The 13,174-nt window shown below is 35.2% G+C and overlaps 1 protein-coding gene across 1 annotated transcript in view; it reads right to left on the bottom strand.

Annotated features, from left to right (window-relative positions):
• The window catches only part of LOC124297586 (zwei Ig domain protein zig-8-like), a 183,142-nt gene extending 170,639 nt beyond the window's left edge, over window positions 1-12,503 (bottom strand). The window contains exon 1 of the mRNA XM_046748772.1: window positions 12,387-12,503. The gene's annotated coding sequence lies outside the window, so the exon portion shown is untranslated. The remainder of the gene's footprint in view (window positions 1-12,386) is intronic.
• Window positions 12,504-13,174: the final 671 nt, after the last annotated feature.

The raw sequence follows: 13,174 nt of genomic DNA, 5'->3' as shown, positions 1-13,174 counted from the left end.
AATGTATTAAAATCTTAGTGAATTGATTTTTTATTTTCTACAATAATATTTATTATTTATTTATTTTTTTGTTCAATTTTTAATAAAGTTTTATTTGCTAATAAATAATATTATTTAATTAAAAATATAGAATCAACGGCAAGAAAATGAGACGGGCAATTGTTAAAAATCGATCTAAACATTTTAATTGTTTATAACAATATGAATTTATTAATAATTTTCAATAAAACTTTTTTTGTATTGAAATTCATTCTTTTAGCTTTAAAATGTAAAAAAAAGAATTTTCTAGCTCAATTAGAACCGGAGTTATGAAATTTTTGAAAATAAGTCTCCAAGCCGAAATTACCAAGTTCTCAAATTTTCGATACCCTCTGGTTTCCAAAATATGTGGAAAAAAATCCTCGAATATGTATCTCTTTTTTTTCGATACAGATCCCGTAAAAAAAAATTCAGCTAAATTAAGAATGTGTCGGTCAATTTTTATCGAAATCTGGCGGATTTTTAAAAGAAAGTCCCATTTATGTAGTTATCAGCAATTCGACAAAACGTAAAGAATCGAAACTTTAACCGAATATATTGATTTCGTCGATTTCTTGACGATTCAAAGTTCTGAAAACCAGTTTTTTCGTACACACGCACCAGCATTACTACTTGAGGCGCTTGCTTATTACGGAACATTGAGCTGTCGAAGCTGTACAATTTCGAAACTTTTTCGTTCGGAACTTCGAGCATTCGGCATTTCCACCGGTCGAAGCTTCGTGATTACGGGACTTTACTTTAAGAAATTTATAATACCAGGGATTTGAACTCTCGGAGCTTTTTTGGTTCGGAACTTCGACTCCACCCCGAAATTTCGGCGAAAAAACGATTTTTAATACTTGACTGATTGAAAATAGTTGTATAAGAAAATACTTGCACCAATTTTTCAATTGGGGACAAGGAACCTTTCCAAAGTGATTCTGCCCACCGCTGATAAAAATTCCTTGCTTATATACTTTCATTGCAGGAGGCTAAAAATTTAATCCAAAATTTGGTGGAAAGCTTTTGTTATACGACAATTGTCAACAGATAATTAAAATTTCACCATACTCGTCCCTTGAGTATTGAATATGTAATAACCACAATTAGATACTTCTGTCGGTTCATTTGATTCATTTCACTCAATCTAGAAAAAGTGCGCAGAATTGGGTATAACTCTTCAATATTGCGCATACTTTTCGATGAGACCTTTAGGTATCACTTAGAATTATGAGCCGAAATCTTATAAAAGCCAAAGCATTCTTTGAATGCGAAAAGAAATGATTGAAATCGTGTCAAATTGTTGCAAATCATACAAACTTCTGTAAAGTTCGTTGAAAATTTGTCCAATACCATTGAATGTTTGAAAATTTAGAAAATTACGTAAATCAAGTAACACCTTTTCAAAATGGCACAAAATATTGAATTTTTCTTAAATTTTCTAAAATCATTTCAAATTACTGACACCACCCGAAATCTTCGTAATACGAAAATTTATCCACCCTTGGCAGGCGTGGATATTTGCGTCTGTACGGCGGAACTGTTCGCGCAATTATTTTACTGCTACAGAGAAATCTAGAATATATATTAGAACGTCTACCGAAACTGTTATTTTCGTGGCCGCGATCAAGAATTTGATTTTGTCGGAGAAAAAAAAATGCATTTATATAAAAACGACTATTATGTTTGTACGTAACGTTTTTTTCTACAAAACTATACGGCTATAACTAAAAATTTATCCAATCTTCAACCGGTTATATCGCATATCAGACTCACGTCCTTTTCCAGGCCTCTTACCAGTTTTCACATGAACCAATAATCTGAAAGAAACCGAGTTATCCATAATCTTTCATCTCGGATCGATGCATGGATCTAACTTACGATGCGAGCCATAAGGTATAGAAAACATTTTTGTCGAGTCACTTTTGAGTTATTTCTTTGTATAGATTTGATTTTTCACGAACTAAGAACGTTTTTGAAAAAATAATGTTTATTTTGACTTTGAATATGACTATGAAAAGACTATTATCTAATGAAAGTACCGATGAAAAAGGCCAATACGTGAACTTTAAGATGTGTGTAATCCCTTTGAAAAGTGTATCCACTATATCCCGAAACTAATTTACAATTATATCACGAAGTGTTTCTTCCAAATTTAAATGACTTTTCTTATCAGAGGTGAGATATCTTTCTAGTGCAGTGTAGTCTATCATAAACACCAAGATAGAATGATACAACTTTATGATAATGGAGGGAGTTCCCTTTTTCAAACAATATTTTAGAAAATTTCTTTGAATGGCAGTGAAACACCTCCAGGAAATCGACGATTTAAACGTGGCAATGAATTCTTCAACGAAACATTGTAATTGTGCATTGAACTACTTACAGGGAGCACCAGTTTGATGACACCCATCGAATTCGTTATAACACATGTACATTGTGGAACATTGAAAACTAAAAGACTCGCATATTTTTTTGTCGGCGAAAAAACGGTTTAAAGGGGTGAAAACAACCCCCAAAAATAGGCAATCAACCCTCGGGGAAAAAATCGTTGGGATTCCATTTCAGCTTTCGCGATACTTGTTTTTTTACCGAGGAAAATACTTGAAGCTACTAATTAAATTTAGTATCGCGATGTACCTTGAAATTGCACTACTGCATAATGAAATCGATTCGTTTTCGTTTAGAAAAGGGTTCCATTCATCGATCCGTGTACCGTTAATTGGTTTACGCTGGGTAAACCCCCCCCACTCAATCACGCTTCAATCAAAATAAACGATCCAGTTTTACGCGGAGTATATTTGCCAAGCTGCACCAATAGCCGCATGTATCGAGGTTCGATGTTTAGACCCTCGCCGTGCCGCGTGTACAATTCTCATTTTCGTGAAAATGTTTTTGGGGAATTGCGTGCGTGTCTGGTTTCGGGGGGAAAAAAGTTAATGAAAAAAACTCAACCCCCCCCCGACAACGGCTATGATGAAAATACTAAAATTGAAACAAACGACTGATCACTGCGCCTCACCCTCGTTAATTGATTCGTTCGTTTTATTTTTTTTTTTCATTTTTTTTTTTAATTCATCCTTTACTGCACTCGCCTTAAAGTTAATTGCGAGTTTTACTACATCGGCAGTAAAATTGAACGCGAACTTGCGATGTATGAAAAAGGCGGTCGCGATGTTCGTTACAGTTCAGTGCATTCTGCTATTGAACAAAAATAAATACAAATAACGGAGGCTGATTCGCTGAAATTCCATCATTTTTATTCACATTATGAGGCAGCCGTGAACCGGACATTTATCGAATTATTAATTTCCTGATATTTTATCTCGTCATAGCTACGAAAATACTGAAATAGTAATAAAAAAACTCGAGATATCGATGCTTCGTTTCTAATCACTTGAAAATGGTTTAAAATCTAGTAGAGTTGTTCGATTTCACATTAGTGCAGTAAGTCTTATAAGACTCATTTTATTCAGGAAACTACTTTTTCTATATTTACTGAGACACGTTTCTTCTATCATGTTGGCATTGCTGAACAATTAATTTGACAATATTGTACCGACATTAGTTCTGATCAACAAACCGCCATATTCGGTTGACTCTCGGCTAGAATCTGCCTTAGTGAATTTATAGAAAATAGTCTTCTGAATAAACTGAGCCACCGTAGAGTGAAAACGAACGAATCTACTAGATTTTTAGCAATTAATGAGTTGAAATAGGGCGTGGATATCAACACTTATTCGTAATCCCAGTACTTAATATTTTTGTATTTTCAAAGAGATCTTTATCATTTAACGAATACTGATAACAGTAAAAAGTATCCATTTCCGACCATGTCAAATGCATATTTGTCGATTTCGGAAGATCAATAATAACCTGACGAATGATAATTCGGAGAAATCCAGAGAACGACGGAGTCGCTTGAGCGTCGTTCCTTATCTGAGGACGTCAATTTCCATCGTCTGTTGAATTTCTAACAGTTAAACTGACAAACGGAATACCTAATCTAATTGTCTGCTCTAGAACGGTAGGTACCCGCGTGGCTTCCAGTCAAGCTCACGAGCCGATTATATTCAACAAACGTCTTTGTCCTATTACCGTTAATGGTGAAAGCTTTGCGCAAAAGCGCTGCGAACCATGCGTCATTCAAACATTTCACGACTAAATCTTGGCCTCTGCCAAACAACTCATTTCAGATTATGCGAGTAAAAACCTGTGAACGAACAAAAACAAAGAAGAAGAACGCTCGAAGACGGGAGCAATCAAAAATCCTCTTTTTCACAGGTGAAAATTGTTGATTTCCGGAAAGTTCCTTGGACATAGCCAATTTTCAGATTGCAAATGACGAGGATTTCAAAACATTCGCGGCAATTTTGGTTTACCGAACTTCTTATCCGACGTGGATGATTTTATACACGGGCAATGAATTGATATTCTGTCAATACCTTGGAAAGACACAAAATACTGGAAAATACGTTCTCAAAATTCCGTGACAGTTCGATGTAGAAAACTATGTCGATAGTGATTTTTTTTTTATATTTTGCTGGTCGTTACAAGTGGAAAATATTTCCGTATCTCACAGGTTATTTGTCCAATTTTTACAGCCGTAACGTCAGAGACGCGCTCCGCTGCGTGATCGTGACGTAAGACGTAAAGAGAAAATAATAGATACGCGAAAAAGTCGGGAAAGAAAAATAAAAAAAAACCGAATTAATTGAGGAACATGGCTCAGGAGTAAGAAACGAATTAATCATGTACGCGTGCTTTAAATTCCGGTGTTTTTCAGTTTCTCAAACTCGATTGCTGATCCATTTTCGTGACGTCTTTCAGCAACGAGGCGTTATACATGTAAGTGAACGTATACCTGGGTGGAAAATTGACCGGAAAACTGGCGTCTGTCGATGAGGGGAAAAATGCGAGTGCCCTAGGGCAGGTGCAGGATGAAGGTATACCAGAAATTGAAAATCCACTGCAGCTTGGGGCGAGGTGAAAAAAGAATTTCCATTTATGCCCGACGTTTTTGTGCTCTTTCTCTGAATTTCACACTTCGTTATTCCACCCCTTGAAATACACGAGTGTCAAAGAAGCCTGGGCTGATTTCTCATTCTGTAGAACCATGAATCCCGGCTGTACTATTGCGCAAGAAAATTGTGAAAGAAATAAATTTCCATTCGATGAATATTGCCAACTCGCAGAATATTTCCCTGCACGTTTTTATACACCTCATTACTATCCGGGGTGTAATATTGCCGCGTGCGGATACTTTGGTGTTTCTATTGTACACTGAGAAAAATTTCATTTTTTACAACGACTAGAAAAATTCGGTAAAACAACTAAGAACTGTATTTTTCGATTGTGGTAAAAAATGATGATAGTCAAGGACTGAGCGGTAACCGGACTAAAAATTTCTCCCAGTGTTCGATTTTATGCACATCATTTTTCACGGCCATAATTATTTCCGAAGAAGTATCATGATGAAATTGCGAACGTTTATTTGAGAAATATAGAATCTTGAACTGACTTGAATTTGGGAAATATCGTCGAAAAAACCGAGTTTTTCAATTCCGAGTATGACTGAGGATTGAAATTCATTGTTAGTGATTTGCCGTTAGGGAAGAAAAATCGTTCACACTCAGCGCTAACGGATATAATTCACGCTCTGCGAATTGAACTCCATGGTATAACCGTTCAATACTGTGCTATCGCCATAAATCAAATAATCCACGGTGAAATACGGCGATAAATTTACGGCGTAATTTTATCATTCTTCTATTCCAGTGCTCTAGGATATTTGCAAAAATGTGTAATGAAAGTGCAGAAGCACCGAATTTTTACGGACAACAGAACATGATACGAGTATGTGCATCTATTTGCGAATCCGCCCGCATTGAACTAATTCATGAATGCGGATTTTCTGCAGAGACGGAATTTCGCATGCTTCTAAGATTGAATCTTCAAGTGTCAGATTACTCTTGCACAATTTTGTTAAAAAAAACAATGCAGAAGCGAATTTAAGAAAAATTTACTAAATCGGAGTAGACATTGTTGGTGCAATTTTGAATGTAACTCGTAATTTTTTACAGAACATTACAATAATCCTGCAATACCTGGAAAAAAGAACCGAGCTCTGTAATTCAAGTAAAAAAATAAAATATCTTCTGTTCTTTATATTCAGGCTAACATTGACCAAGATATTAAACTGTTCTCAGTTCCATTTAACCGATTCACGAGCAAAGCTAAATTAATCCGATTTAAAACTGCCTGGTTTAAGCCGGAAGTTGATTCTAAGTTACCTTCGGTGAGAAATTAGTCACCGATTTTATGATCATCGAAACGCGTATTTAATGCAGAAATTAATTTTTAAAAAATGTATCAGGCTCCTAATGTATCGGAAAACGTCTGTACTTGAACGAAACATTCGTTCCGTCGAGTGGAATATGTTTGATCCTCCATGTTGGTGAACAAATTCAATTCTAATGAAACGACAGATCACGTAGTATCAAATAATTAATTAATATTTTCGAACTTTTAAGTGTAGGCGAGACGAACAGAAAAAGTTTGCTTATCTTGGAAACAGATATGATCAAACTGGGGTTTCTCCAATTTGTTTTTTTTTTTTTTATTTACTCGTATTGCAATCTTACGCTGAGTGTAAAAAGACCGTGAAGGAACCTCAATGATCCGAAACCTACTAATTTAGTGTTATTATAATTATCAATGCTACATTTTCTGGTTAATGCGACATTCGATCTCTTTGCTGAGTTGGCTAAATTTTTTTACGTCAAACAATGCCTTGACGTCAATTCATTGATGAACTAGCAATAAATTATATTGCAATAGTCACAAGAAAACCTACCACAAGTGATCATAATGCAAACAGTAACGCGCGCCAGATTTCCTGTTAACATCTAAAAAAACTCGTTTTTATTTCGTTACATTTTTCGTTTACGGTAAAACGTGAAAATAGTCAAGAACCGTGCGGTAAAGACATTTAAAAATTTCTCACGGTGCGTGAATTTTTCAAGACGATATTGTTCGTAGCGAAAAATTTATTACACCTGCGCTATTTTGAAATATCAAAAAAGCTCTTCCCGCAAATCCGTATCTATTACACGGATCAACAAAAAATTTTACCTAGACTTTAAAGTATTAGATTTCGATTCTTTAGTTCGTAATTAGACGAAAAAAAAATATATAGCTTTAAAAATTTTGGTTTTGTATTTAGGAGACCGATTGAACGATATTTTTCAAAATCTGTGGTTTTAATTATCAATTAAAGATGAAACCATTTAAATAAACATTTTTATTATTTTTATTAAGTTTTACTATCAAAATAAGTTACAAAAAAGTAGAAAATAATTTAAAAGTGCACGCTTTTACTTTTTCCTTTATGTTCGTAAGTACTTTCTCTCAATAAACCCCAAATGTAGTCTCCGATCATGTTTCCATTGCATTGGCCTTGACAACGTTGTTCGAAGCTCAAAATGTCCCGATGAAAACGTTCTTCTTGCTCTTCTGAATACGCTCCCATGTTGTTTTTAAATTTATCTAAATGAGCATGCAGCATATGTACTTTTAATGAGAACATTTTCAGTTATTCTGGACTTCTACAAAACACCTGATCGTTGTTTATCACTCGAGTGCCATCTAGAAGCACTGTCTGAACGTTAAAACCTAACTCTGATCGCGCGGTATTTTTTAATGTATTTAAAATAATTAATATTTAAAAAAAATAATTAAAAATGAGTATTTTCACTATAACTATTACAAAAGCAAACTTTATACCAAAAAAAGGTATTTTATTTTCGTTTTTGTTCATAATTAACCAGAATATCATAAAATAAACTTTAGGACGAAAAACAAAAATTTTTTTGTAGAGCCGTGTTATTCAATTGCGAAACAATTGGGATACGCATCCTGTCCAACTTGCAGTGAAATTTTGGTCAAACTGGATCGGTCGTAGATTGGCCTGATCGGTCGAAGTGTTAATTGGTTGAAAAACAGTCGAATTCAATGTAAAACAAGAGGATCCGGTCTGCTGTATATCGATTACGGCAAACAAATTTCGAATCTGACTGTCCGCCGTGCAGTGAGACAAACGCGTTCCCAGATTCAGGGCTGCTGCACTGCAGTCTGCAACGAGTACGAATGTTTTCCGTGTTTATTCAGCCGAACGAGTTTAGTTAGCGGTCATCCAATCCGAGTCAGTCAATAGGTGAGCGAGCTGAGTTAGCCGGCTTGATTAAAACGAATGTGTAGCTAGCTGGGCCATTATACGATAAAACTACCAACGCGAAGCTCTTGGCGTAGAAAACGTGAATGTATTAATAATGGGCTTAGGAAAAACGGAACGAAAACTCACGGCAAAGAGAAACTTTTTCTCAAACGGTGTATCGACGTCCATCCGACAGCTCGACGTCATTCGGTAATTTCCGGAAGTTCATCGCGAAAACGCGAATTCGAAATTAGCTTCCACATCTACACGGACCTGAAGGATTAGACGTGCAAATCCCCGGGACGTAAAACGTGAGACCTAACCAAACTGTCCCGTTAGAGCTAACGCTTTCATTCTTAGTCGGATACTCAGCGTCCCAACTCAAAAATTTCCATATCCTAGCTTTATAACAGTTTATTTACAGCTTCAAACAATATGAAAATATGGCATTTTTTGCTAGAATCATCGAATTTTGATAGCTTGTTGATTTTACATTCTCCATATTGGATCCGCCGTCTTGGATTCAGAAATCATCAAATTCTGACTTCAGATTTCTGACCAACGACCCCAAAAATCACCGTGCGACGGAATTGAGGCCAAGATATTGAGTACAAAAACGTATGAGTGAAATCGTTAAGCGCTATATTTTGCACCCCTGTTTTCTAGATCCGTATTCTGATCGGTAACGATGAATTAAAACGACAGAGTTATACGGAAACACAGTAAAACCGCCGGACTGAAAATACATTACCACTGATTTAACTGTTTCCATTTTTCATTCGCTCTAAGCTGACCGTTCATTTTATCCCCCAAGTTCTTGCTTATTATTTGTTTCTGGCTAACTATACAGAGTTTTCGTCATGTTTGCATATTTTTAAGTTTTGCACTGTAAAACAGCCTCAAAAGCCTTCAGTATCATTGTCAGAATAGAGTCAGAAGTCATTTCGACATTTTTACAGAATTATTTTACATCGCGATATGTTGGTATATTATATGTTGATATGATATATAATTGAACACGTTTTTTTTTTTTTTTTTTTTACATGGTGAAAATTAATGGGGCAATATTCAAACGATTCCATAATCATATCTCATTTCACTTTCGAAGCTCAAATATTCTCATCAATAGATTCAGAAAAATATAAAGCTAAACGTAATTAGACTTTGACAATTTCTCACGCAAAACTTTCTAAACTTACAGGTTCGAAATTTATCAACCCTAAACAGTGGTACAATTAATACAAAGTCGTGAAATTCTGACGAATGAGATCGTTTATTTATTTATTCCTCTGTAAGCCATTACGCAGAATCTTAGTTTACAATAAAATATAATAAAATGAGACAATAAGAAATCGACACAACTTTGGTATATTTGTAAATGCATATACCGATTTTCTGTTTTACACTAATTGTAAGACTTTGGAATTTTATAGTAGTAAATTCTAAGAAGACGTTGCTTTTCGGCTTCTCAACTAAGAACTACGTAAGAGAATTGAAACTTTGCTGAATAAACAAATAATAAAAATGGTGTCACATCACTCGACTGACTTTCGTTTTTTCTTTTTAACATCTAATTAATTTATAACATTCTTCGACGAAAGATGATTTATAGTTTTTTACCGCCACGGTGTACACGTAATTTTCAACTGCGATACACGCAATTCAATACTCTGGGCATATTAATTCTACTTGCATCCTTGTTCACATCACGTCTAGCTCTTACAATAAGATAGCGCGCAGTGAAGACAAACTCCGTTCAAATTAGTTAGTCTTTGGGCCAAGCGTCTGCTACGGGTATCGAAGTAATTTGAATTCGAGGCTTCGCGTGTAAAAAAAATCCATTCGGAAGATACGATGTGTATAAAGCAGAAAAAACGTAAAATCATGAGATCATATTTTGTCTTTCACGTTGAAAAAAGTATTTTCAGGTGTTGTACAAGCGCATTGTTGCAGTTTTCAATCTGCCGTCTTTGCTTCAATTATTGTTAACTCGTGGAGAAAAGAAGAAACATGTCCTTTTAGTTTTTATCTCTCTGCATAATAAGCATCTATAAAATATTCTCATGCAAAGAATCAATTATACAATCATTCCATTTCCACTCATTTCCCGTACCTACTCAAATTTCTGTGCCGAGATCGCGCCAACTTTTTCAGCAACAACACCGTATATGAAAATAATTTATCAGTGCAATCTCGCTGCAGGCGTTGCAACTATCGGGAAAAAATTAAATGTAGGCGAAATGTTTTTTCCACCTCTCGGATTGATTTTTTCTTTCTGTTTCACGTTTTTCTTTCCTTTTTCTTTTTTTGGCCATTTTTAGTATTCCGCTACGCAATTTGTGTATCCATCTCAGATAAAAACAATGCGCAAAGTTTCTGTTCGGTCGGATTCCACTCGCGTGAAAAACACGTAAAATAATTATTAATCGAGTGAATATTTTATTCTAGATTACGCTTAATTTTTACAGGATGATTATTATTTTGCATACTCCGCACTTGATTGAATACGTATAAATGTGGACGGATTTAAATGGATACGGCTCGGTGTTGTCTTTACAACCATAAAGAAATATCGTGCATTCAAATAAATTTTAACCACAAAGAAAAAAAAAAGGTCAGTATATGAACCTGATAAACATGTATTCATCTCATTGCTGTGAAGATCTATTTGAAATCTCTTCTATACGGTAAATAAATGTTTAGTAGCAGGAAGTCGTGATACGAAATAAATATTTTATTTATAGTGAATGAATATTTTTGTTAATGGAAAAAATATTGCATTTGAATACCCTGAACGTAACATTAAAGGGAATTGGTTTCATTGAATATAAAATTGAAAATTCCGACCTGATTGTTGCAATCGTTACTTAATATTCGTCGTACATGCCTTTTGACTCGGAAACTACTTATCGTTGATCGAAAAATGGAAAAAAATACCATTTGAGTTCCTTAGGAAACTTTGCCGATTTCACCAAACTTTTACACAAACTCCGCGTCAAATTTTTCTCATTCATTTTGCGAGTCGTACTTATATCGATGATACGAAGCTGTCACGTGAAGATATTCGAGGATTTCATAAAAAAAAATGCTCGGATGTTAACGTGTCGTCAGTTTCTTCAACTATCTAAAAGCTCTTCGACAAATGGTAGATATGCTTTCAGTCAATGAAATATTATTAATTTCAATTATTTTTGAAATTCACGCGAACCTCGTAAAAAATACAATACCTTTAAGAAAGGAATATTCGATTCATTCATTCCGTGCATTCATGAATTCAACGTGAAAATAAATATCTAATTCGTGAAAATATATTTCTCACTAATTTATTTGATTGTAGTTAAATGAATTTCGAACAGATTGTCTGACTTGATAAAAAGTGAATATCACTAATTACGGGAAATGAACATTGGTGTCCCACTTGAAAACGATCTATTTGAAGCAAATAAACACGTCTGAAACAAACGTTTTTCTTCAGAGGTAATAAATCATTATTCGAATGTATTATTTGAGACAAATAGGCATCTCAGTTGCGAGAAATCAATATTTATAATTCCTGCTCGAGAATACTTTATTTTAATCAAACAAACACGTTTTAAAAAACAGTATTTCCTGATGAAATTATTAAACCGTTCTTCTGGGTTAAACTCTTCGTTTTTTATGCTCATCATTTTTCATTCATTCTCTTTCTAAAATGTTATTATATAATTCGCTAATGACTTGTAGGACCACGAGTTCTCGATAAGGCCTATTTAATCAGTCGAGGAATAAATTCATTGCTTTACCGCTGTTTCCACATTTAAGAATTTACGCTCGTGATTCTGGCTCGGCTGTTCTGAACGTATATCATACACCGAATTTTTTTCCAGTACAGTACTTCGAATATCAATTGATAATCTTAATGGAATAATAATCGTCGTTCAAACGTCAATATCGCAAGCATGTCAATCCCTGTCAAAACTCACAAACACCGTTCCATAATTAATCCTGAAATATTTGCTCTTCGCATACTTCACCCATCACGTCTACGATCTCGGGTAAATTATATACTTGGTGTCACGATAATCACAACTCTCGTTATCATCGTGTACTCAAGGCGATGACATTCATCCGGATCAAATTTTTACCTCAAATTACGACGTACGATTAAACTCACCAGCTTATCCCGTCCGCGGACGATTATCGACGTCGAATATTTGACGGCGCAGGTTGTTTTCTTAACTTACATTTAAAACCAGCGAACTTTGAACGACAAACTTGAGACCCGTGTGACGGTCCGCGGACTACTGTCTCCCTAGGAGCTTGCAAGCTTCGTTCTACCCCACGTGGTCAGACGGCAGGAGCAGCGCTTCTCTCGGCAATTATCAGAACTTGGCAAACGAGTTGATACGATGTGCACCGGTGTGGTTCTGAAGAAAGTCGTTTTTGGACTTAAATCTGCTCACCCTAGATCGGTTGGAAAAAATTAGTAAACGAGTTTCAGCGTTCTAGCTAGAATCAGAAAGGATGTCTGTGAGGATCGAATCATTTTGAGTTCCGAATCCGGGCAGAAACCACTAATTATCACAAACGATTATGAGTTGCGTTAAAAAATGTAACATTACACCAGCCGTTTAAACCGTACTTCCATAGCAGTAGTGCACAAAAAAAAAAAATTAAAACGGATCAGAGAATCGATTTTTAAAAATTTTCGCTAGTACTTAATCCAATTAAGATCTTTTAAGCAGATGCGTTTCGAATAGAAATCGGATTAGGAGGTGACTCGTCCATGTTTTCTTAAGAATCATTTTCTCACACCTTTTCCCAACCCGTTCACACATGCATCGTTCGCGATATTTACCTATTCAATTCGTACCGATTTTTGTCTAATCTTCAGAACCTTCTACTTGAAACTTGACTTGTCTACGATACCCATAAACATACTTCATTCTGGACGGCTTTAAA

The sequence above is a fragment of the Neodiprion virginianus genome, chromosome 2 (assembly GCF_021901495.1).
Source record: "Neodiprion virginianus isolate iyNeoVirg1 chromosome 2, iyNeoVirg1.1, whole genome shotgun sequence".
Taxonomy (NCBI): domain Eukaryota; kingdom Metazoa; phylum Arthropoda; class Insecta; order Hymenoptera; family Diprionidae; genus Neodiprion; species Neodiprion virginianus.
This window is presented reverse-complemented; position numbering and strand designations above follow the sequence as displayed.